Source organism: Macrotis lagotis, chromosome 6, assembly GCF_037893015.1.
Source record: "Macrotis lagotis isolate mMagLag1 chromosome 6, bilby.v1.9.chrom.fasta, whole genome shotgun sequence".
NCBI lineage: Eukaryota > Metazoa > Chordata > Mammalia > Peramelemorphia > Peramelidae > Macrotis > Macrotis lagotis.
In genome coordinates this window covers 97,036,888-97,062,475 of record NC_133663.1, presented here as the reverse complement: position 1 = coordinate 97,062,475, position 25,588 = coordinate 97,036,888, and the positions used below count along the sequence as shown (strand labels likewise).

Below are 25,588 nucleotides of genomic sequence, written 5' to 3'. Positions count from 1 at the left end.
AAGATTCTTTTTGTGGGGTCCAGAAATTTGGAAGGGTGGGTGAGGTGCTTTAAATGTACTTTTAAAATATTTATTTATGCATATTTAAATATATATATGGGTATATGTGTACATGTGTATATGTATGCATATATATACACTTAAAATTTCTCCCTATTACATATTAAAATATTTTCTTAATATTTCTTTTTTTTAAAGTTTTGAGTTCCAAATTCTATCTTTTCCTCCTTCCTCCCCTTCCTCAGGCAATTAGCAATCAAATATAGGATAGTTATATGCACTTATATAAAACATTTTGATATTAGCTATATTGTATAAGAAGGTTAGAATAAAAGAAAAAATGAAAGAAATAAAATGAATATCAGTTCTTTCTCTGGAGACAGATGGTATGCCTCACCATTATTTATTTGGGATTGTTTTGGATTGTTGTATTGCTAAGACTATCTCATTCATTCACAATTCTTCACTGTACAATATTACTGTTACTTGGTAAAACATTCTCCTGGTTCAATTCCTTCACATTGCTTCAGTCCATGTTTTCTGGGTTTTTTTTAAATCAAATTGTTTGTCATTTTTATAGCAATTTGTGGGGGATTTTATTGTATTTTGGCAACTGTATTACAAGATAATTGATTCCCTTTATAATCACATATATTTTATTTTGTATATTTAAAAGAATTCTCATAAGGAGTCTATAGGATTCTTCAAATTGTCTAAGGGATCCATGTTGAAAAAAAGTTTAATAATTGCTGCTTTAAGGGATTGGTTAAAATTTATTATTATTATTATTATTATTATTATTATTATTATTATTATTTTCCCCAACTACATGCAAAAATAATTTTTAACATTTATTTGAGGTACTTGAGGTACAAATTCTCTTCCTTTCTCCCACCCCATTCTTCCTCATTTAAAAAGCAAAGTTACTTGGTATGGATTTAAAATGTGTACTCATGAAAAACATTACTACAGTAGTCATGTTGTAAAATTAGATATAATCCCTCCCCCCATAAAGAAAAAAAAGAGAAACTGCAAGGAAAATAAAGTGGGGAAAAAAGCATGCTTCAGTCTATTCAAACACTATCAGCTCTGCCTTTGGGATTCTTTATCGTAAGTCCTTTAGAGTTCTCTTAGGTCACAGCATTGCTGAGAAAAAAATAGGTAATTCAAAGCTGATCATCCTGCAATAATGCTGTTTCTTTGTATAAAGTACATTTCCTATCATATCTGTTCTTACATATATTTTTTACTGAGAGCATGCTGTTCATCATTTCCCATAAGAGAACAACATTTCATCTCAATCACATACCACAATTTGTTCAGTCATTCCTCAGTTGCTCAGCATTCCCTCAATCTCCAGCTCCCCGCCACCAGAAAAGGGCTGCTATCGATATCCCTATACATATAGATTCTTTTGTTCCCATATTTCATCTCTTCTAGAATATAGACCTAGCAACAGCACTGCTAGGTCAAAGTGTAGGGGCATTTCTTTTAGCCCTTTGGGTGTAGTTCCAAATTGCTCCTCAGAATTATTAAATCATTTCACAATTCCTCCAACAGTGCATCAACGTCTCAATTTCCCTACATCCCTTCCAACATTAGTCATTTTCTCCTTCTGTCCTATTAGCTAATTCAATAGGTATAAGGTAGTATGTCAGAATCGTTCCAAATTGCACTTCTCCTCTCAATAATGAGTTAGGACATGTAAAAATATGTATATTTAAGTAACAATGATAACCTCATCTGAAAACTATTCATATCTTTTGGTCATTTATCAGTTAGGGTATGGTTCTTACTTTTAAAATTTTGATTCAATTATCTATGTTTGTGAAATTTGATCTTTATCAGAGAAATTTGTTTCAGTATTCCCCCCCACACAGTCATTGCTATCTGTATTTTCATCCATCCTATTCTCCCCACCCTCATTTATTTTATTGTCTCTCTTTCTCCTTCCACCCTACCCCTCCTCAAAGGTGTATTACAGGGCAGCTAGGTGGTGCAGTGCATAGAGCACTAGAATTGGAATCAGGAGGACCTGAGTTCAAATTTGACCTCAGACACTTAATAATTACCTAACTGTATGACCTTGGACAAGTCACTTAACCCCATTGCCTTCAAAAAATTTAAAAAAGTGTATTGCATCTGACTACCCCCTCCCATTATGTTCCAACCTTCCATCACCTATACCCTGCTTCCCCTCCCACCCCACCCCCCACCACCACTTTCTTCCATCCCTTTCCTCTCCAATTTTCCTCTAGGATAAGACATATTTCTATTCTCAACTGAATATGCATGTTATTCCATCTCTGAGTCAATTCCAATGAGAGTAAGGCTCACTCACTCCCCCACCATGTTCCCCCTCTTCTACTCCACTAAAAAAACTTTTTCTTGCTTCTTTTATGTGAAATAATTTACTCCATTCTACCTCTCCCTTTTATTTCTCCCAGTACATTCCTTTCTTCCTATTAACTCCATCTTTTTAATATACTCTGCCTTCAAATTATACTTCCTCTTTGTGCTTTATCTGTGCATGCTCTTCTAATGTTCTAATATATGAGAGTTATCAATATCATCTTCCCATGCAGGAGTACAAGCAGTTCAACATCATTAGGTCCTTCATGGCTTGCCCTTCCCATACACCCTCTCTGTGTTTCACCCGAGTCCCATAATTGAAGATATAACTTTCTGTTCAGCTGTTGTTTCATCAGGAAATTTTGAAAGTTGCCCTGTTTCATTGAATATCTATCTTTTCCTCTTAAAGAGTATGTTCAGTTTTGCTGGATAGCTGATTTTCAGTTGTAATCCAAGATCTTTGCCTTCCAAAATACCATATTACAACTCCTACAACCCCTTAATGAAGACTCTGTTAAATCTTGTGCTAAATCCTGACTATAGTTTCATGGTATTTGAATTATTTCTTTCTGGCTGGCTTGCAATATTTTCTCCTTGACTTGGGAGTTTTGAAATTTGGTTATAATATTCTTGGCAGTTTTCATTTTGGGATCTTTCAGGAAGTGATCTGTGGATGCTTTTGATTTCTGTTTTACCTTCTGCTTCATGAATATCAAGGCCGTTTTCCTGAATAATTTCTTGAAAAATGATATCTAGGCTCATTTTTTGGTCATGACTTTCAGGTAGTCTAATAATTTTAAAATTATCTTTTTCCACATCTCTTTCCCAGGTGAGTTGTTTTTCCAATGAGACATTTCACATTTTCTTCTGGTTTTTCATTCTTTTTGTTTTGTTTTATTGTTTCTTAATTTCTCATCAGTTTCCCCTTAGTTCTAGTCTATATTTTAAGGAATTATTTTCTTCAGAAAGCTTTTGTATCTCCTTTTCTATCAGGTAAATTCTGCTTTTGAAGGCATTCTTGTCCTCGTTGGCCTATTGGACAGGGTATTTGACCCTGTTTCTTCCAATTGACTGGTTTTTAAGATGCAATTTTCTTCAGTATTTTTTAGTAATCTCCTTCACTCATTTTTTCATGAATTTCCCACACCTCTCTCATTTTTCTTCCCAATTTTTGCTCCACTTCCCTTACTTGATTTTTAAAATCTTTCTGAGTTCTTCCATAGCCTGAGATCAATTCATATTTTTCTTAGAGGCTTTAGATACAGAAGCTTAGGCATTGTCATCTTCTTCTAAGTGTGTATTTTGATACTTTGATCAAAAGGGTCAAAGGATTTTGAAGCTTTGACCAAAGCAATTGTCTATGGTCAGATTTTTTTCTTCTGTTGTTTGCTCATTCCCCAATTTATGTCTTGAATTTTAACTCTTTGTTAAGGTGGGGCTCTGTTTCCAGGGTGGAAGACACACTGTCCCAAGCTTTTGAGAGTTTTTGCAACTGTTTTCAGAAATACCTCCCAGGGACTTACAATTTGTTAATTCCTCCAAGGTCTTATGAGAGGTTCTAACTGCTCTTCTGGCCTGTGTCTGAGGGTACCACAAGCATTCTTTTCTGCCCTGGAACTATGAGGAGGGTCCTTGCTCTGCTGTGGTAGTAATCTGTTCTACTTCTGCTCTTTTTCCTGACTGTGGTCCTTGGATCTGAGTATGGCCAAAGCAACAGAGACCTATCTCAGGGATAATAAAGAGACTTCTGCAATCTGCCTCAATCTCCTGTCAGTGGACTGAGCACTCTAGAAGCAACTGCCTGGTTCCCAGGACTGGGTCTGCATTGAGGCTTGCCCTGGACTGGGCTCTGCCCTCACTTTTGTGCAGCAGTTATTTCGCTGACCTTCCAAACTGTCCTTGCAATCCCTGGGTTGAGATGTCTGGTAATCGCTACCACTGCTCTGGACCCAAGAGCCCTGTGATCTGTTCTTGGGAGGCTGGAGCTGATTCGCCCTGGCACCCAGGTTGTACTGCAGGCCCTTTCTAATCTGGGTATAAGAGACCCTTCCCGCAAATCTTCTAAGAAAATTGTTCCATTCAGTCTTTTTGTGGGTTTTGCCACTCTAGAATTTGAATAGAATTATTATTTAAAGGTATTTGTAGTAGTTTCAGGAAGGACTTGTGGGAATCCCTGCCTTTACTCAACCATCTTTGCTCCACCCCATGGGTTGAATTTCTAAGGTAATGCTGGAGGGAAAGGAGAGATTACAGACATTCCAGGCAAAGATGACAGTGTAAGGCAATGCAGTGGGAAGGCATAGAGACAGTGAGCAGTCCAATCTAGTTGTTCATTGTAAAGAGGAAGTTAAGATTACCTGGTTAAGGAGAAAACGATAAGGACATTGAACATATATGCATAGGCAATGGGGAGTCATGATTTTTGCACATTAAGGCCAGGGATAGAAAAATTATAGCTATCAATAAGTCAATCCCTGAACAAAATAGTGAATTCAAAACTCAAATTTAAGAAACATTAAATGTCAGCCATGTGCCAAAAACTATACATAGAATTGGAAATGCAAAAACAAAAGTAAATCAGTCACTCTCCTCATGGACTTTATATCCTAAAGGAAGTAAAAGAGAATAAGAGAAATTTGATTTTAAGATCTCCCATTTCAATTTATGGCTAATTGACAGGTAATTATTATGAGCCTCCCTAACAACTTTGAGTATCTAAATATCTGTCAGTTAATTTTTTATGATTGGTGTTTGACTCTAACACTATACTTAATAAGTCCATTTTCTATAGTTGTTCATGAAACATGGAATTTGTTCATGTCTTTAAGAAAAAAAGTTAGAATTCTGACTTGATCAACTGATGGATGAAGCTCCTCTCAGCAGTTCAGAGAACTAGGACAACCCAGGGAGACCTGTTATGGACAACATCATCTATATCCAGAGGGCTACTAAAAACACCCTAGAATCTAAATGTATAATATATTTACTTTTTTAAAAACTGCTCTTATATTTTTCTTTCCTACCCCATGTTTTTTCTCCTCCCTTATTCCTAATTCCTCATAAACAAAATGACTTATGTGTAAACCTATTAAACACAAATGTACATGTACAATTTTTACCAAGACTATTCATCACTAAGGGAAGCTGAGTGGGAAGGAAGAATGGTAGAAAAATGTGTAACTTATAAACATGCAAGTGAATGAATATTGAAAAACTGACATAGAATATAATTGGAAAAATAAATATAAATGAATAAATAAAAAGTTTGAGGTCAACATTAGAAGCCAAAACCCTCCAACCTTAAATTTAATAACTGAGCAATACATTTCCTGTGCAATACAGGATTTGTCTGAAAAAGGGTTGTATTCTGTGTCACCAGTCAAAAGGAAAAGGTTTACCTTAAAGTTGTTTACATGAAGTTAGTCATCAGTTTTCTAATACAGACATGATTGATCATCTAAACAGCGTAAAATAGTCTTTTAGGGGAAAATAACTAAATAGTAAAAAACAGCTTGTATGTCTATGATGTCTTAAGGTTTACAAAAATCCAGGATAATTGCTGCAAAAAGTAATATAATTACAACGTTATAGATCAGAAAACTGGTTCACTTCAATACTTGCCCAGTATCACACATTAACATATGTCAGATCCAGGATTTAAATCCTGGCATAGTGATTCCAAAATCAAGAGTCTTTCTATTCCATAGTACAGAAAAAATTTGAATAAGATATTTTTATACCCTTGGGCAAAATCTGACAATTATACTTCCATGCAGCTAAGGTTTTCTGGAGCTAGGTAGAACAGTTAATAGTGTTGGACTTAGGTCTGATTCTGTCTCAAAGACATACTAGATACATGATCTTGGACAAATAACTTCTGTCATGGCCTCAGTTTCTTCATCTGTAAAATAGGGATAATAATAATTTCTAAGTCATCATCTCATGCCTGGACTATTTCAATAGCCAGATTCAGTCACCCTAGTCTCTCCACAAGCCATTTTCCACCAAGCTTCCAAGGTACTTTTCCTGAAACACAAATGTAACCAACTTGTCTATCAAGTCAATCAATTCTAGAAGGTCCCTATGATGTCCAGGATCAAATATAAAATCTTGCTTTTAAAGCCCTTTCCAAGCTATTGCCTTCTTACATTTTTAACTTCTTGACACTTTTCTCTCTTTAACATAATCTATCCTTCACCAACATTAGCCTTCTTTCTCTTCCTCCTATACAACACTCCACTTACCCACTTCATGCCTTTTCCTAGCATTGCTATATGCCTGCAATGCTCTTCCTCCTCCTGGTTTCTCTGACTTCCTTCTAGACTAGAATAAAGCCCCAACTTCTGCAAGAGCCTTTCCTAGCTCCCCTCCAAGTTTCTGTTAGTGCCTTTCTTCATATTATTACCACTGCATTCTCTCTTTCTATATATCCATCTATCTAATTTTTCATATGTACATAATTGTATGTTGTCTTCTGCATTTGAATGTGATGAGAGAAACTTTTCATCATTTTCTATGTCCCAAATGTATATCACATAGTAGATACTTAATAAATGACTATTGAAAGGAGAGAAACAAACTTATACAATGTGTAGTGCTTTGTAATTATTAAAGCTCTATGTGAATGGTGAGTACTCACTGTATTGCATTACAATATGAATTATTACAAATTATATACACTTTAAGTAAGAGTACTCTGGAAAGTAGAATTCTCTAGCATTAAATGGAATAGAATTTATGAAAAAAAAATGATTTTAAAATATCTCTCATTTCAAGTTGTGCCTTAAGCAGGCAGCCATTTTGCCTACCCCAGTCACAGTCATGGATGTGTGAAGGTCCTTACAATTGTTTGACTTTCAGAGGCATAAATGAGGGTGCCTTTGTGTATAACTAATCAAGGGATTCCTTCCCCTGCCCCAGCCTTGAAAACATGATTCTTCAGTTCTACTTATTTCCTATGTCAGCTGAAATTAGTTTATTTTCTGGTGATAGTTAACACTGGAAATGCATCCTTTGAACTGTGGAAGCTGCTATAGTTAGGGATGAAGTTGTAAAACCAGAGCAACAATTTGCTACTTCTGTTTCGAAGTCATTCACAGTGAGCAGACCCATGGACTCTGCAAGAGTCTTTCTAGCCCTCCTGCAGTTAGGGCTTCCAAAGGTGAAAGCTCCCAGTAAACTGTGATTAAAAAGAAACCAACTGAATAATTGCCTAATTACCTGCTATATTTAGCAAGGCAGTGAGCTCCAATGCTACCTGGCATTTCTGCCCTGAAGCTTTCCTCAGCCCCTCAGGACATCTCAAGTGCCATAACTCATAGTACTATTTGTACCAAATGCTGGGAGCTTGGCTATAGGGCCAAATATATGTATGTGTCTCTTATAATAAGGGGAGGTTGCTGGGGGGAAATTAGATTTAAGTTATAATAAAAGGGTTGTCCAAGTTCTTTCAAGAGCCTCCTAATGGGTCTGGCTTCCTTCATCTAGTCTCTCATCTCTCCAATTCCTTCTCTAAACAACTGTCCCAGAGTTATTCCTAAAGCTCCATGTCACTCCCCTATTGAAAAAAAAAAACTATTACCCCTAAGATCAAGTATCAATTCCCATGTTCGTCATTTAAAACCCTTCACAACCCAGCTCTAACCTGCCTTCCCAGACGTATTTTACATTATTTCCTATTATCACATAATTTCCAATTCAAATTTTTCTTTCTCCTCCCCACACAGTGATCCATTCCATTTTCTGTGCCTTTGTAACAGGCTTCATCCCCATGACTGAAATGGATTCCTTCCTCAACTCCACCTCTTTGAATTCACTATTAGAATATACTGTATTTCCTCATGTATAAGATGCACCTTTTTTGAAAAATTTGGGGTCTAAAAACTGGGAGCATCTTATACAGCAGTTGTAGCTTTTATTTTTACTTGCATTTACTACCTTTTCAGCGCTTGTTCTCTTTGCACTCATTGTTTCGCCTTTATTATTGGTATATAAGTTTATGTTTTACCACGTTCTGCCCAGAAATGACTCAGAAAATATCTTTGTACAGTACTGAATTCAAGCTCAAAGTGATCCAGTTTGTAAAAGTGAATGGAATTCATGCCGCTGAATGTCAGATTGGTCTCTCTCCAACTGAGAAAACAATCCCTGACTGGCCACGGGAAGAAGAGACCCTACTGAAAATGCCAGGCCAGAAGAAGGCCATGAAAGGCAAGTCAGCCAAATGGCCTGATCTAGAGAGGGAACTGAAGAGATGGATTGAAGAGCAAAGGGCTATTGGAATTCCTGAGTCCACAAAAATGGTTCAGCAGGAAGCCAGAAGAAACGCTGATGAAAAAGAAGTGACTGTTTTCAAAGGAGAATATAATAGGTGCTTCAGGTTCATGAAAGGGAATGAACTAAGCATGCATCCACACACCAGACTTGCCCAAAAGATCCCAAAAAGGTATGAGCAGTAGGTCCTTGAATTTTATGATGAATAAAACTTGAGTTCAAAACCTTTTTGTAATAATTTTTTTTTCAAATTTTGGGCCCCCAAATTAAGGTGCATCTTATACATTACCATAAGTGCCAGTAAGGATATTATTTCATGCAGTGCATTCATAGTCTTAGAACATAGGACAGCACCTTGCATTTCTTATAGTGGGTACTTAGTATTTGTTGATTGATTTACTGGATCATTGCAAGTTATAACTTTTTTATAATAAGATTTATTGTTTTCCTCTGTCTAATCTGTTCTTCTCTACTCCATCCTTTATCTTGGTATCAAAGTAATCTCCCTAATAGGTTAGAGTTAATTGTTTTCCTTCTCTGATGGATTCTAGTTAAGATTCTGTATGTTAAAAAAAAAACTATATTGGAAGTTAATTTTAAAATTGAGTGACAGCATGGTATAGAGGATAGAGTCATTCTCAATGAGGAAGACCTGGATTCAGCTTCCTTTTCTGATTGTATGACATACTGACTGTAAGATTCCCTAGGCAAATCATTTAAATTCTCATCACCCCAGGCAACTAAGACTATCAAATTGCAGATCTGAGTACCTTAAACAAATTCTTTAGGAAAAGTTCTCTTAAACCAGTGAAATTATGTGTTATGTTAACAAGGGTCCAAAACATTAGGGTACCTTCCTGTAGGAAATATATCCCTGACCAAGTCCAGATATATATCAGATATAATGCACTCAAAGTTACATTCAAAAATGGGTAATGAGGGGTGGCTAGTTGGTGCAGTGGAGTCAGGAGGATCTGAGTTCAAATATGACCTCAGACACTTAATAATTACCTAGCTGTGTAACCTTGGGCAAGCCACTTAACCCCACTGCCTTGCAAAAAAAATAAATAAATAAAAATGAATACTGGAAAGAGCAATTAAACTCAAAGGCTCTCCCTCCATCTGAGGAAGATGTGCCCACTCACAACAAAACTTACCAGGGGGGTCAGTGAAGTACTCAGGAAGTCAGTTCTTTTATTTTTCTTTCACTCTTGAGAATGGGTTGTCTTTGTCTCTTGTTGTAGTCTAGAAGCCCCTAGATAGTGGAATGAGTAGAGCATTGGACCAGGAGTCAGGAATACCTGAATTCAAATCAAGCCTTAAGCATCACCTATCATGTGACCCGAGGCAAATCACTTAACTTCTGTCTGTCTCAGTTTTCTCAAATGTAAAACGGGGATTAAAAAAAAGCATCTATCTTCCAGGGTTGTTCTAAAGATCAAGTAAGATATTTATAAAACATTTAGTACAATGTCTGCTACATAAAGTTAATATTCCTCATTCAGGAAAACAATCACCTCTTAGTTCAATCAGCCTCTTAGTTCCAGCTGTTTTCTTAAGGCATTCATTTAGTTGCATCTCTGACACCATCGCCCCATTGATACACCAACAAGTATGAGGGGAGGGAATTTGTTTTTCTACAGGATATAAACAACCTTCATCTCTCAAATATGATATAGTGACTATAAGAAAAGGATAGATATCAACTTGCCCAAAAGGTCAACATCACTTCTCTATGTTTCTCCCTCTGCAACATCACCCATGTCTACATTTTTCTCCCTCATCCTCCCAGTACTGGAGACTCATGAGTAGAATTCACTGTTTTATACTTACTTAGATGGGTTGCAAAATGGGAGAAGTAACAACTGAGCTATCTACAAGTGATGTAGGTTGCCTTTTCAGGGACTTGAATTCTTCTTACTAGAAGTCTTCAAGGAAAGGTTAATGTTAATGACTATTTGTGAGATTTGGGGTGGAGTATTCTTATTCAAACAGTTGAAGTACATTGTCACTAAGGTCACTTTAATTTCTATCTCTTCTACATAGATTTTTTACTATAAAATATAAAGAGCTAGAGAAAAATAGTTAAGTAGGTCTTCCTTTCTTCAGGTTAAAATTATATTAATTTGGCATTCTCTAAAAGTTTTTCAATATCCTGATTGCCTTCCTTTGGATTATCTTCAGTCTCTTAATGTCCTTCCTAAAATATGGATTCCAAACCTGAGCACAAACCTTCAGTTGTGGTAAATTACACTATCATATCCATTCCGTAGTCTCAGGCATGTTGTCTTTTCTTATGTAGCCTAAAAATTTGCTTTTGGAGATTTTGATATCCTAATTCTAACTAATGAGGAGCTTGTAGCTCCAAAAAGCCTGAAATATTTTTGTATGAACTTTTTGCCTACCATACCTTTCTAGTCTTATACTTATGAAGTTGATTGTTTAACCTCTGAGTAAGACTTTTCATTTATTCCTCTTCAATTTTCTTATTGCCTTTGGTCCAATTTAATCTTTCAAACAAGATTTTTTTGAATATTGGTTCTTTCATTCAATATGTTAGTGATCTCTCTCAGTTTTAAATCATCCACAGACTTGCTTTGTCTTCTATGCCCTTATCTAAGTTTTGATTAAAGTGCCATATGGCTAAGACACCCTTCTGGAAACTGAGTTGACATCAAAGCATTAATTTTTAATCTTTGATTAAGGCTATTCAACTGGATATGAATTCATTTGCTTGTATTTTCATTTAGTCCATCTCTCCCAATATTTTCAATATTAATTCCATGAGTCTTTGCTAAAAATCTAGCAAAGAATTTTATCTCTATAGAATTCCCCTGAATTAGAACCTGTCATATCCTAGTGTACCTCTGACATAAAGGGTTTCAACTTCCTCAATGCCTTCTCATAAATGTCAACTGTCCCCACTCAAAGGAACTGTTATGATTCCTGTCAAATGAGCACCATTTTAAGGAGTAATTATTTCTTGCGTTACAGAGAACTCTGAAATTATCTCTGCCCAAGCCCAGCAATACTAAAAAAAGGATAAATGAAAAAAAAGTTTAGAATCTGTGTATCCTGTTCTGTAGGAACAATGTATTCCAATACAAAATTCTTCAGTTTCTTGAAAAACTTCTTGATTGATTCAGCCCTGAACTGGTCATGAGTTTTCACTGTGCCTACCAGCTTGCTTCTCTTCAACTCTGGTTACCTGCAGACTGCAGACTCCAAGCTTGCCCAACCAAGTGAAAGGGTGATATAATGCTCTTTAGAAATACAACTAAAACTTCTGGTACCTAGATGGTAGAGAAGGAAATGAACCATTTTAAGTCCAGCAAATTCCTCACCAAACAACTTGCTTCAGAATTGATCTAGAAGTATGAAATGGAAGAGAGGGGACTGAAGAAAAGGAGGAGCTATTAAGGAAGGCAGTGTTCATAATTTAAACATTTGTGGAGAGGGAAAGGGGGGGAATAAATAAGAATAAGTGAAGAATAAATAAGGGAAAAATGGAGGGTTGGGAAATACAATTAATTATCATAATTATAAATATGAATGGGATGGACTTATTCATAAAAAAGAAACAGGTAGCATAATAAATTAAAAACCAGAATCTTACAATTTGTTTATAAGAAGCACATTTGAAGCAGATAGATATAGACAGGATAAACGTAAGGGGATGGAGAAAAATCTATTATGCTTTATCTAAAGCAAAAGAAGTGAGGGCAGCAATCATGATTTCAAAAAACCAAAAACAAAAATAGATCTAATTGAAAGAAAGAAATAAACTATAATTGACTGAAAAAGTATCATAGTCAATGAAATATTATCAATACTAAACACATATGCACCAAATGGTATAATATCAAATTTTTCAGAGTTGAATGAATTACAGAAGAAAATTAATAATATAGCTATACTAATGGGGGGACCTCAACGTTTCCTCTCTAAACAAAAAACAAACAAGAGGTTAAAGCTGTGAATAAAATTCTTGAAAAGTTAGAAATGTTAGATCTCCAGAGAAAATTGAATAGGACATAAAAATCTCAAAACTGAATGCAGAAAAAGCAGAAATAGAAAACCCATCCTTATCAGATATAATGCACTCAAAGTTACATTCAAAAATGGATAATGAGGGGTGGCTAGTTGGTGCAGTGGAGTCAGGAGGATCTGAGTTCAAATCTGACCTCAGTCACTTAATAATTACCTAGCTGTGTAACCTTGGGCAAGCCACTTAACCCCACTGCCTTGCAAAAAAAAATAAAAAAATAAAAATGAATACTGGAAAGAGCAATTAAAATTAATTGAAAATTAAATAATCTAATTCTAAAAACAAGTAAAAAATGCAAAGAAACAAAAAATAGAAACAATCATTTTCATTAAAGTAAATTACAATGAGACAACATACCAAAATTTATGCAAGGAAATTTATTGGGAGAAAATTTATATCTTTAATTGCATATAGCAAGAAAAATAGAGAAAAAGCAGATCAATTAATTAGGCATGAAACTAAAAAAAACTAGAAAAAGAATAAATTCAAAATTTGCAACTAAACACCAATTCTATTGGTGTTTATTATATTATTATATTATATTGGTGCAACTAAACACCAATTATATTGGTAAACACTAAATTAGAAGTCCTGAAAATCAAAGGAGAGATAAATAAAATTAAAAATAATAAAATCATTGAACTAATAAATAAAGCTAGAAGCTGACTGCAATAAAAAAGCCCCAAATAGATGAAGTATTGGTTTATTTGATTTAAACAAGAAGAAAAATAAATGACATATCAAAAATGAGAGGTATGAATTCATACCAACAAAGATGAAATTAAGGCAATTATTAGATGCTATTTTACCCAATTATATGAAAATAAATTTTACAATCAAAATGAAATGGATCAATATCTACAAAAATATAAATCACCCAGATTTGTGGGAGAAATAAAATATTTAAATGGCTCACTTAGAAAAAAAATTGAACAAACCATCAATGAACTTGAAAGAAAAAATTCCCAGGATTGAGTTGATTCAAAAGCAAATTCTACCATGCATTTCTACTAGTAAAAATAATTAATCTCAAAATTATATAAACCATTTGGAAAAATGGACAAAGGAGTCCTTCCAAATACCATACAATTATGGTGTTGATACCCAAACAGGAAAAAGATTATAGACCAATTTTCCTAGTGAATGATGAAAAAACTTTAAAATAAACTAACAAAGAACTTACATCAATATGTCTCAAGGTTCTTACATGATAACCAGGTGAAATTTATTCCAGGAATGCAGTGTTGGTGCAATATTAAGAAATTAGCATATTTTAGCATAATTGCATATTAGTATAATTGGCCTTATCAATGAACAACAGAACAATCAACAACAAAAATCATATGATTATCTCAATAGAAGTAGAAAAGAATCTTTGACAAAAATAGCAACCATTCCTATTAAAAACACTAGATATCATAGGAATAAATGAAATTTACCTTAAAAAGTTAAGTAATATCTATCTAAAACCATTAGCAAGCATTATGTGTAATGGGGCTAAGTTGCAAGCCTTCCCAGTACAATCAGGAGTGAAGTAAGGATGCTTATCACCTCTATTATTAAATATTGTATGAAAAATGTTAGCTATAACAATCAGATAAGAACAAGAAATTAAAGGAATTACAATAGGCAATGAAAAATAAAACTATATCTCTTTCTGATGATATGCTGTTATACTTAAAAAAATCCTAGAGAATCAACTGAAAAACTACTTGAAATTATTAACAAGTTTAGCAAAGTTTCAGGATACAAAATTAACTTACATAAATTATCAGCGTTTCTATATATTACCAACAAAATCTAGTAGCAAGAAATGGAAAGAGAAATTCCATCTAAAATAACTGTAGATAGACAATATGAAATACTTAGGAATCTACCTGCCAAGACAAACTCAATAACTATAAGAACACAACTCTAAGATATTTTTTTCACACAATTAAAGTCATATCCTATCAACTGGAAAAATATTAATTATTCATGGATATGTCAAACATAATGAAAATTCTTATTTATTTATTCCATGCTATGCCAATTAAACTGTCAAAAAATTAACTTATAGAGCTAGAAAAAAAATAACAAAAATTTTCTGGAAGAACAGAAGTTCAAGAATATCAAGAAAATCAATGAAAGAAATGTGAAAGAAGATGGTCTAGCCATACCAGATATCAAACTGTATTATAAAGTGGTAGTTATCAAAACAGTCCATTACTGACTAAGCAATAGAGTGGAGAATCAATTGAATAGATTAGGTACAAATTATCTTATAGCAAATAACCATCTATAATAATCTGATATATGATAAACCCAAATTCATTATTTGACCCAAAAAATGGAACAAAAACTCATTAATTGGCAAGAACTGCTGGAAAATTGGAAAACAGTATGGCAGAAACTAGGTACAAGCCAACCTCTCACATCTTATGGCAAGATAAGGTCAAAATGGGCACAAGATTTAGATATAAAGCAGTACCATAAGCAAATTAAATCTGTCAGATTTATGGATAAGGGAAGAATTTGGGACCAAGAAAGATATAGAGAGCATTACAAAATATATTATAGATAATTTTTATTATATAAAATTTACAAGTTTTTGCACAAACAAATCCAATGCAACCAAAATTATAAGGAACACAGAAAACTGGAGGGGGGGAGAATTTTTCAACAAGTGTTTCTGACAAAGGTCTCATTTCTCAAATATATAGAGAAATGAGTCAAATTCATAAAATTGAAAGATATTCCCCAATTGAAAAATGGTTAAAGGATATGAACAGGCCATTTTTGGGGGGAGAAGAAATCAAAGCTATCTCTAGTCATATTTTGAAAAATTCTGAATCACTATTTGTTTGCTTTTTTCTAAATCACTGTTAATCAAGAAAGGCAAATTAAAACAACTCTAAGGTACCATCTCACACCTCTCAAGAGTGGCTAATATAAGAAAAAAGGAAAATCTTAAATGATAGCATTGGGAAAACTCGGACATTAATACACTTGTGAGTTGATCCTACCATGCTAGAGAACAATTTGGAACTATGCCCAAAGGGCTACAAAACTGTGCATACCCCTTGATTTAGCAATACCACTATATTCCCAGAGACATCCCAAAAAAGGGGAAATGACCTGTTTGTATAGCAATATTTATAACAGCTCTTTTGTAGTAACTAGCAACTAGAAATTGAAAGGATACTCATCAATTGGAGAATGGCTAAACAAACCATGTTATATTGTTATAATGGAACATTATTATGTTATAATGGAATATTATTTTGCTATAAGAAATGACCAGAAGAATGATTTCAGAAAAACCTGGAAAGACTTAAATGAACTGATGCACATTGAACTGAACAGACCCAGGAGAATGCTGTATACAGCAACAGTAACATTGCTCAATGAAGAATTTTTAATGATTTAGCTATTCTCCACAATACAATGATCCAGGACAATCCCAATGATGCTATCTTCAGATAAAGAACTGATATTAATTGAATATTGACTAAAGCATACTATTTTTCCACTTTCTTTTTTTCTCTTTTATTGAAATATTCTTGTAAAAATGACTTAAATGGAAATGTTTTACATAACTGTACATATATAATTTATATTTGTTTACTTACTGTCTGGGGGGAAGGCACAAAAGAAGGAAGGGATGAAATTTGGAACTCAAAGTAATATTAGCATTAAAATATTAGAAAAAGAAATCTATCTAAGTAACTTCTGTTTATTAGGAAAAGACTAGATCCCTAAAGAGGCTCTTTAGCAGCTAAGTGGCACAATAAATAAAGCATCAGGAAGAGTGATTTTCGTGAGTTCAAATCTAATCTCAGATGCTTATTAGTTTTGTGACCTTGGGCAAGTCACTTAACTCTGTTTACCTCAATTTCCTCATCTATCAAATGAACTGAAGAAGAAAATGACAAACCACTCCAGTATGTTTGCCAAGAAAATCCCAAATGGGGTCATGAGAAGTAAAACAGGACTGAAAGAATTGATCAACAACAATAGAATCCTAAATCAAAACTGTATTGAGAATTCTGGGTCTTGTTTCCCATTTAAGTTATAAATTTGCAATATATTCCATTATATTGAAATCAGTTTGGTTCTTTCTGTTTCTGCCTTTCTGTTATCTCTAAGAGACATTTTTGTTTGCATCATGCAGAGAACAAATATAAAGCTCCTCATTTAGAGAAATGGAATCTATTGTCTATTGTAATTAGTAGTGAGGATTGTATCAACTAAACAGTAGCATTAAGCCCAAAGCACAGATATTATCATTACAGAGCATTTAGAAGACCTCTTAAAAGTTTTCACTGACACAGAAAATCAAGGCACGATTTTTTTTTACTTTAAACAGTAAAGGGTCATGCTTAATGACTTAGTGACTCATTCTTTCTCACTTCTACTAGCTGAAATCCTTTTTTAAGAAGTAATTTAGGTGTCACCTTTTTGAAGTCATGATATGATTTAATCTCATTTAAAGAATTCTGACCTGGACATAAGCCAAGCAACCATCTAGTCCAAGCTCCTTCTTTTAAAAATGAGAAAACTGTGGCCCCAGACAACTTAACTACCTTTTTTTTTTTTAACCAAAGACACATAGTTAATACATAGCAGAGAAAGGTTTGGAAATTCTAGATTCATTGACTTAAAAGTCAGAGCTTATTCTGCTTCACCAATTTGCCTCTCCTTCAGAATGCTATCACATTCTATTTTTTATAGTACAATAGCTTATAAGTTCCTTGAGGACAAGAACTGTGTCATTTTTCATTTTAATATCAATGGTACCCTGAACAGTGACTTGAATATAAAAGGTACTAAATAAATAAGTCATAGAATGCAACATTCTAGAATCTTATAAAAGAGTCAGTAACAACTGCTCTCTATTCCTCCTCTCAAATTTACACAAAATCTTTATAACATTATCCATGAATGGAGAGCATACTCAAGTGCCTAGAACTGGAAGTCCAATTAGGAGGCTGTTGCAACTATCCAAGCAAATGATGATGAGGGATTGAACTATGTTGGTGGTCATATGAATGGAGAGAAGAGAATATAGGCAACACTATCAAAAGACTTGACAACTGATTCAATTTGAAGTGTGAGAAAGATAGAAGAGTCAAAGGTGTCTCTGAGGTTATGAACTGAGTAATTGTATTTATGGTTATACCCTCTACAGAAATAGAGAAATATAGAGAAGATGAATTTGGGAGTGAGGAATGAGCAGGGAGACATGGAAATAATGAGCTCTGAAAGAACAACTCAGAAAGAATCATAGCTAGCAGAAATAATATTTCTCTCTCTCTCTCTCTCTCTCTCTCTCTCTCTCTCTCTCCTTCATTATCTGTCTCTGTCTCTGTTTCTGTCTGTGTCTCACACTTTCTCTCATTTTCTGAATATCTGTCTGTCTCTGTCCCTCTCTCACTTCCTCTCTCATTCTCTATATATCTCTCTCTGTCTCTCCCCCCACCCCCCTCTACTTTGATTATTCAGAGGAGTTCAATTCATTGTTTTATTGCCCATTGCCTTAAACAATCACTAGTAAAAGATAGCATAAGATTAACAGGTTTGTGAAGAAAGTTGGGCAATATCTGTGTCACTTCTTCTGGAGAAATGCAGTCACAGAGTATTAAAAAGAATAGTGCTTATAATGCAGGGATTTTATTAGCAATGGGACTTTGCCTATTTTAAAATGAGCTGTGAGAGAGAGAGAGAGAGAGAGAGTAGGTCAAAGTAATTGTGTTCCAAATCAAATAAGAAGAGACAACAGCTTTTTATTCTTGGCTTTTATTTTCTTTGTTTTGCTCCATATTTTGGCATTGTTTTAGTTATGGTTTATAAAATGAATGTACTTGGTTGTTTAAATAGATATTTGTTTTTTTGACAACACAGATGTGATATTTTACTGCAGATTTCTTAGATGTCCAAGCTTAAAACAATAGAAAAAACAAAAGGTAGTACTGCTATCCCAAGAAACAGTCACTGAATCACCTTGTGGTACTGGACAGAACTTGAAACTTTCTATATATCACAAGATACATCATAGCATTCAAGCAGGGCAAACATTGTCCCAGTTTTCAAAAAGGGAGAAAAATAGTTTCCAAATTATAGGTCAGTAATCCTTGGGAAAAAATTCCAAAACAGATCATAAACAGATGGTTATAGAACCCAAACTATTTTCCAGGCAAATTGATAGGATTTGATATTCCTTATACCTTTCAAGCAATTGTAAAATTATATTGGCTGTGATTCGTCAAGGAAGTCTGCATGCTTCTTTCTCATAATTTCATTAAGGATGACCTTGATAGTTGTATAAGTTGCACTCAGAAAAAGCTTAAAAAGAGAAGAAAGTAGGTATATAGGTAGGTAGTAATTAGTGTTTACTTAATTGCCTTTTTTTTTGGTAGTAATACCATCAACAGTCTTCTAGGGTTACTTGGTATGACAGAATAGTGGCATCCCAAGAATAGAAGTTAATGGATCATCAAAAGGGCTGAAAGGCAGTTATTTGACTATAGTATCTTACCAACCCAGTACCACACCCAAAAAAACAATAAAGATTTCATCAAAGAGATTAAAGGAAGTAGGCAGTTAAATAGTGAGTGCAAAGAACATTGGCTATAGAGAAATTTCATATTACTTTGGTACCTATAAAATATTGATAGATCTAGATGGTGATTTCTACCACTCTATGTAGACTCTGGCACAGTATGGAGATTATTAGATCTGGAATCAAGAAGAATTGGGTTCAAATCTTGCCTGAGGCACAAGTTGTTTGATCCTGGGAAAATACTTTAACCTTTATCTGAATCAATATATTCATTTGTAAAATGAGGATAAAATGAGTCCATATTTGTAAAGCACTTTGGAAACATTAAAACATCATAAAAATGCTAGCCAGCAATTCTTTCAAAATGTTGAACACAGGCCGAGTTGTGGATGTCCTGCAATACACATTACAGAAAGGAGTTACTACATCAGTGAGATCACAAATCTATCCAAACCTTGACATATATAACACAGATAGATTTGGCATTTCCCCTCCAAGATTGTTTTTTATTGAACTAAGTAAAGGCAATATAGTGTAGTGGAAAGTTCACAAGAACTATTATCAGAAGAGCTGAATTTAAATGTTTTGACATTATGGATTGTATGACTTTGAGCTAGTCATTTACTCTCTCCTAATTTGAATAAAAGGATCTGCTAGTTTATTAATCTCTCTGAACCTCAGTTTCTTCATCTGTTAAGCAAGAAAAGCAACGATAAAAATATCTTCCCTTTTCTTCTCACAGTATTGTTGAGATGAACAAATGATATAATATAGACAAACATCTTTTATAAAGAGCTGTGGAACAGAAAAAGCAATGGATTTTAAGTCTGAGGACGAGAGTTCAAATTAAATTCTGCTTCTTCATTTGTGTGACCTTGGAAAATCTCCTCTGTACTTTCATTTCCTCAAGTGTAAAAAAGAGTTTTGGACTAGATGATCTTTAAGATCTCTTCAACCTCTAAATCTATTATCCTATAAGTTTATAGTTAAATATGAGATATCATATATGATTCTAATTATTCTAAATTGTGGTAGAAGAAAGGGAAAAAAAAGTAGTGAGTAGATTCCTTGGCTTTATTTCCATTAACCTGAATTAACTCCCTGGGGACCTTGGACAAGTCACTTCCTATTTCTATTTCATTTAGGCATTAGTGAGGCAGGTGGTGATCTTTTTCTTGCTCAATAGGGTGCTATAAGACTTTGTTTGGTTATTTAAGGAGCTTTTGCTATTGCTGGAGAAATGGGTTCTCTATGAGTGCCAAATGTCAATAGCACCATGAAAAGGAAATGCATACAAGGGCAGCCTAGAGGGTAGAAGGCGTGCTTACTGCAGACTAGTTTGGACTTCATAATTAAGCTTAAAGATCCAGAGATGAAAAGGAAATAGAAAAAGAATGGAAGATAAGGGCTGCTGCTTTCTCTTATATATATATGTATATATATATATATATATATATATATATATATATATATATATATATATATATATATATCTCCAGTTGCATTTTATTTGGATTTTTGATTTTCCCTGATGTACTGGGTAACTGCTACACTTGTACAACTTGGTGAGAATCCTAAGATGAGTAGAGAGCCAGATGACTCCTGAAAAGTCAAATTTTTGCTCTTTGCAGTGGAAAAAGGGATGGGAAAGAGGGCTTCAGAATACATCCTACCTCAGAGATATTGGGTGTTGCAATGAGTCAGCTTTTAAGCCTAAGACACAACCTTTTTAACCAGCCTGGAAAATAGCCACCAACCTTTTGACCTTCACCAAAGCCATCAGAAAAATTAAATAATTTGTTAAAGGGCACCAATAACCTGAAATGAGATATTTAATAAATGAAGGGGAAAACCAATATTTATAAACCTGGGTCATAGTCACTGAGAGGCTAACCAGAAGTACTCAAATTTCCAGAGGAACTAGGCAAAGCTTTACCACAAAGCTTGAAGAGATCCTGGAGGTCATTGAACACAACTCTCTCATTTTACAAGTGAGAAAACTAAAACTGAGAGAGATTACTTACCCATACATAGATAATAAAAAATAAAAATATCAATAAAATTATTTAAATGAGAAGATGGGACAAAATGATGTTTAGAATTTCTTCTAGCTCTAAAATCCTACTAACTGGAATGTATGTCCTTAGCTTGTCATATTGGTGGTAAGTGGTGATACCAAGATTCAAACCAAGAACCTCTGATTCTAGATGCACTGTACCATTCTTGTCTGTGAGATCTTTTTTGATGGGTTAAGCCCATCATTGTCCTAAATGAACAAGCCCTAGTCAGGAAGCTGGGACTCTGATAGTGAGGTGGAAAAAATAAATTGACTGCAAATCACTCTTAAAATTATGAAATACTTTTAAAACATGAAGGATGTGATTATTAATAATAATAATTTCAATCCATCAAACCTCATTTGCTTCTGGCTCCTTGTAAGATCTCATTTAAGCCAAGATGTGTCCAGCAGTTACAGCCATGATTGCATCTTAGCATGAAGAAGAATAATTCTCCCTTTTAATTTAGTTATTGTCTGTGACAGCTCCTTGAGGGCAGGGACTCTTGACTTTATCTTTCTTTCTTTCTTCAGCAAATTGACTTGTGCATAGTAGGCACTTAATATTTTTTAAGTGAAGAAAGATTCAATATTCTTCCTTCTTTAATCTAGCCCATCAAATGTGGTATTTAATAAACATTAATAATTAATGCTGATTAATTCACACACTCTAGGAGCTCATTCAATATTGCTTTCAACTAACTGTTAGATTTGACATTCCTTGAATGTGATCCCTCACAGTCAGAGAATAGTATGAATTCATGATCAGAATAGGCTTCTAATGAAGACAAGATGCAGGGCAATGTGTGTTAGTGAAAAGAGTTGTACATTTGGAATAAGAACACTGGCTTCCAAATCTGGCTCTGTGAGACCTTGGACAAGCCAGATAATTTCTCTGTAACTCTGTACTTTAGTTCCCTTAACTAAGAAATGAGAGAATTTAACTCAATGGATCACTAGCTCTAAAGCCTATGATCCTAAGGCAATATGGTTATAAATGACCAGTCCATTCATTTATGTTTACAGATGCTCATAGAGCACTACTCTGAATGAATCATTGATTTCTAGAGTTCAGTAGAGGCAGCACTTTATGCCTTCTAACTTTTACATGACCCTTATGTACTTTTGACCTTTTTAGTATCATCATTCACCAATTAATCACATCCTTTTATAATTAGTATAGTTTTAAGTTCCATCAAGCCAAGAATTATGTTAGAACCTTATCTTTATAGCCTTCTACACATTGTGGGTACTGAATTTTTAAAAATAAAAATTTAATTGTAAATATTTGAAAAGAAGTTATGAATAGGAATGACGATCCATACCTATAGCCTCTCCTATCAGGAGACTGAAACTTGGACTCAGGAAACCTGAGCTGCAATAGGACTAAAACTGAGTCGGCATCTACACAAAGTTTGACACAGTGTGAAGAGGACCTAGGAAGAGGTCAGGCGCCAGAAACTCAAGGGGGGTGAATCAGCCCAGGTCAAAATATAGCAAGTCAAAGCTTTTCAATGGCAGCTGCAAAGTTGGAGATACTCAATCTCTCTCTCTCTCTCTCTCTCTCTCTCTCTCTCTCTCTCTCTCTCTATATATATATATATATATATATATATATATATATATATATTATATATATGTATGTATATATATATTCCCTATATATACCTAAGCATATATATGTACACATATATGTGCATATATGTGTATGTGAATATATATATGTATACACACACACACACACACACACACACATATATATATATATATATATATATATATATATATATATATATATACAGAGAGAGAGAGAGAGAGAGAGAGAGAGAGAGAGAGACTCTCTTCTTTTGGCTGTATCTTTAAATAGGGTTGCTATCCAAGGACTGCAGTTATGCCAGAGATATAGTCCTGTATAGACAGTGAACAGTGGACGAAATTAGCTGAGCCCTGAATAGTCTTTTCAGGACCTGGAACTCTAAAGGTCAAACAAAAATGAACAAGGCACATATAAGAGGATATTTTAAATGCCCTCAGATTAAACCTTTTCAAAGATTCCTAATCAAGCCAGTTTCGTTTATATTTTTTTCATATGTAGGCTCAAGGAGAGGTGATGGGGAGACTAACCTTTGATTATCCAGAAATGCTAGAGACTCACTTCTGTTTAAAAAAAAAAAGATCAAAATTCTTAGGACAATAAGCAAGATCATATAGAATAAAGAATTGCTTCTTTCTGGATTTTTTCCCTTTCCATAAAATAGATAGCCTTGGGAAACAGGAATAGAAAGGGTGAGAATTTGTTGGTCTCCAAACCCAGGATTTCAGCATTATTTTAGATGAAAGGCTCAATGTCATTGTTATACAATCAGCAATTTCACCTTCAGGATGAAGATTTAAGAGATAGGAAAAGGAAGAGAAAACTGCATTCCATTATTTACAATTAGCTAATTAAGTATATTAAGCTGTATTAAGCAATTAGCACCCAAACTAGTCAATGAAGTTTACAAGTAGATTACAAACAAATAGGATTGTGTTATTTCCACATCAGAATTAAATGAAAACAAGAAAGAACTGTCCATTATTTCCTGGCAGCTCAGAATTATCCTCTTGTGGCTAAAAAAAAATTATTCTCAAGGGTAAATATGCCTCCGAAATATCTTGGACTGTTGAGTTCTGAGAAGCAGGAATTTGGCCCATAGCATTATCTTCTCCCTCTGGGCACCGACTGGCACCCTAGTGTAAATGATTTCTTCAAACCCTGTGAACCCCTTCCTGACAGAATCTCTTGCTCAGATTAGAACTGTACAGGTCTTCCCTTAAAAATATTTATCAAAACAGAAATATTTTTAATCAGAACCATTTGAAATGGGTGTTAGGCTCAGAAGAGGGTGGAGCCCCTGGATGTGTTTTGAGTTCTGACCTGTGACAGAACAAATCCAGGCAAGTGTTTTCTCCTCAACACCTCTTCTTTCCCCTGTCAATGCACAGATGCACAGTAACCTGATCTCTCTCTCTCTCTCTCTCTCTCTCTCTCTCTCTCTCTCTCTCTCGCTCTCGCTCTCGCTCTCGCTCTCGCTCTCGCTCTCGCTCTCTCCCCATCAGCCTTTCTGACTGTCTCTGTCTCTCTCCAACTCTGTCTCTGTCTCTATTCATCCAGTCAGCCATCCATCTTTCTATCTAGCTATCTATCACCTCCCCCCAATATCTCTGTGTGTTTCTCTCTCTTTCTAAAGTGCTATCTAAAGGAAATCAACGGGTCAAAATATCAGGGATCTCTGAGTGAATTTGTGAAATTAGATTTGGAAGTTGTTTTCTGGACGTGGTTTTCCTCCACAAGATTTATGTAGGAGGTTGGCAGTACATCGCTTCTTTCTTCTCTCCACCAATTGTCATTCAGCTCACATTGTAGCATGCATGAGAGTCAAGGCCAAAACACAGAGGCACAATAGAAACAGGCCAAAACACAACCTTTTTTTTCCTAAGGAATAATCCTATTTTTTCTCACTTTACCCATGGGCTGGTACCTTCTAGGAAAGAATGTCCCCATTTATCATCTCCTTCCCCAAGTGACTCCTCTGCTCTAGTGTGCCTTGTTTTTATGGATTTGTATCTTATATGTCAACCTGCCTGGCTGATTGAGTCCCTTTAACAGAGATTGAGTTGGACTGTACTCTGTACTTATTGTGAATGGGTCTATCCCAAGTGAAGTACATCTTGCAGATAATTCCAGAAGCCCCACACAAGCTAGCCAGCCAATATTGATTTATCAGCTTTGTCAAATATACCCATGCTCAAAGACTGGTTCATCAAGGAAAGTCTGAAGAAATTCAGAACCACAGATCATTCTTATCATTGTGATCAACATTCTGTACTAAAACTTTATTTCTTTCAAACTTTGGGGGTTCTTAATTACCTAATTTCATACTGGCTCGGGGGCAGCTAGGTGGCACAGTGGATAGAGCGCTGGCCCTGGAGTCAGGAGTACCTGAGTTCAAATTTGGCCTTAGACACTTAATAATTACCTAGCCATGTGGCCTTGGGCAAGCCACTTAACCCCATTGCCTTGCAAAAACTAAAAAAAAAAAAATACTGGCTCTTCCCTCTCTTTCTCTGTTGATCTCTGTCTCTGTCTTTGACTCTCTGTCACTCTCCTTGTTGTATGTATCTATATATAACATATTTAAATAGGTGTGATGTGTATGTATGACTCAGGTTTCTAAACCTATAGAACTTTACCTGTTAGTATGTGGGTAGCAAATGATACTTGTGTATGACCCTAGTTTGATAGAAAGAATGTAGATACAGGGGAAGCTTGGTGGCA

The 25,588-nt window shown here is 34.7% G+C and overlaps 1 protein-coding gene across 5 annotated transcripts in view; it reads right to left on the bottom strand.

The window, feature by feature from the left end:
• The window catches only part of OLFM4 (olfactomedin 4), a 180,609-nt gene that overhangs the window by 86,997 nt on the left and 68,024 nt on the right, over nucleotides 1-25,588 (bottom strand). For 2 of the 5 annotated variants that reach the window (XR_012469479.1, XR_012469475.1), the window contains exon 11: nucleotides 18,465-18,997. The exons of 2 other annotated variants lie outside the window; for them this stretch is intronic. The gene's annotated coding sequence lies outside the window, so the exon portion shown is untranslated. Of the gene's footprint in view, nucleotides 1-11,767; nucleotides 11,919-18,464; nucleotides 18,998-25,588 lie in introns of those variants that run through there. One more of the 5 variants, XR_012469477.1, reaches the window with a different exon arrangement.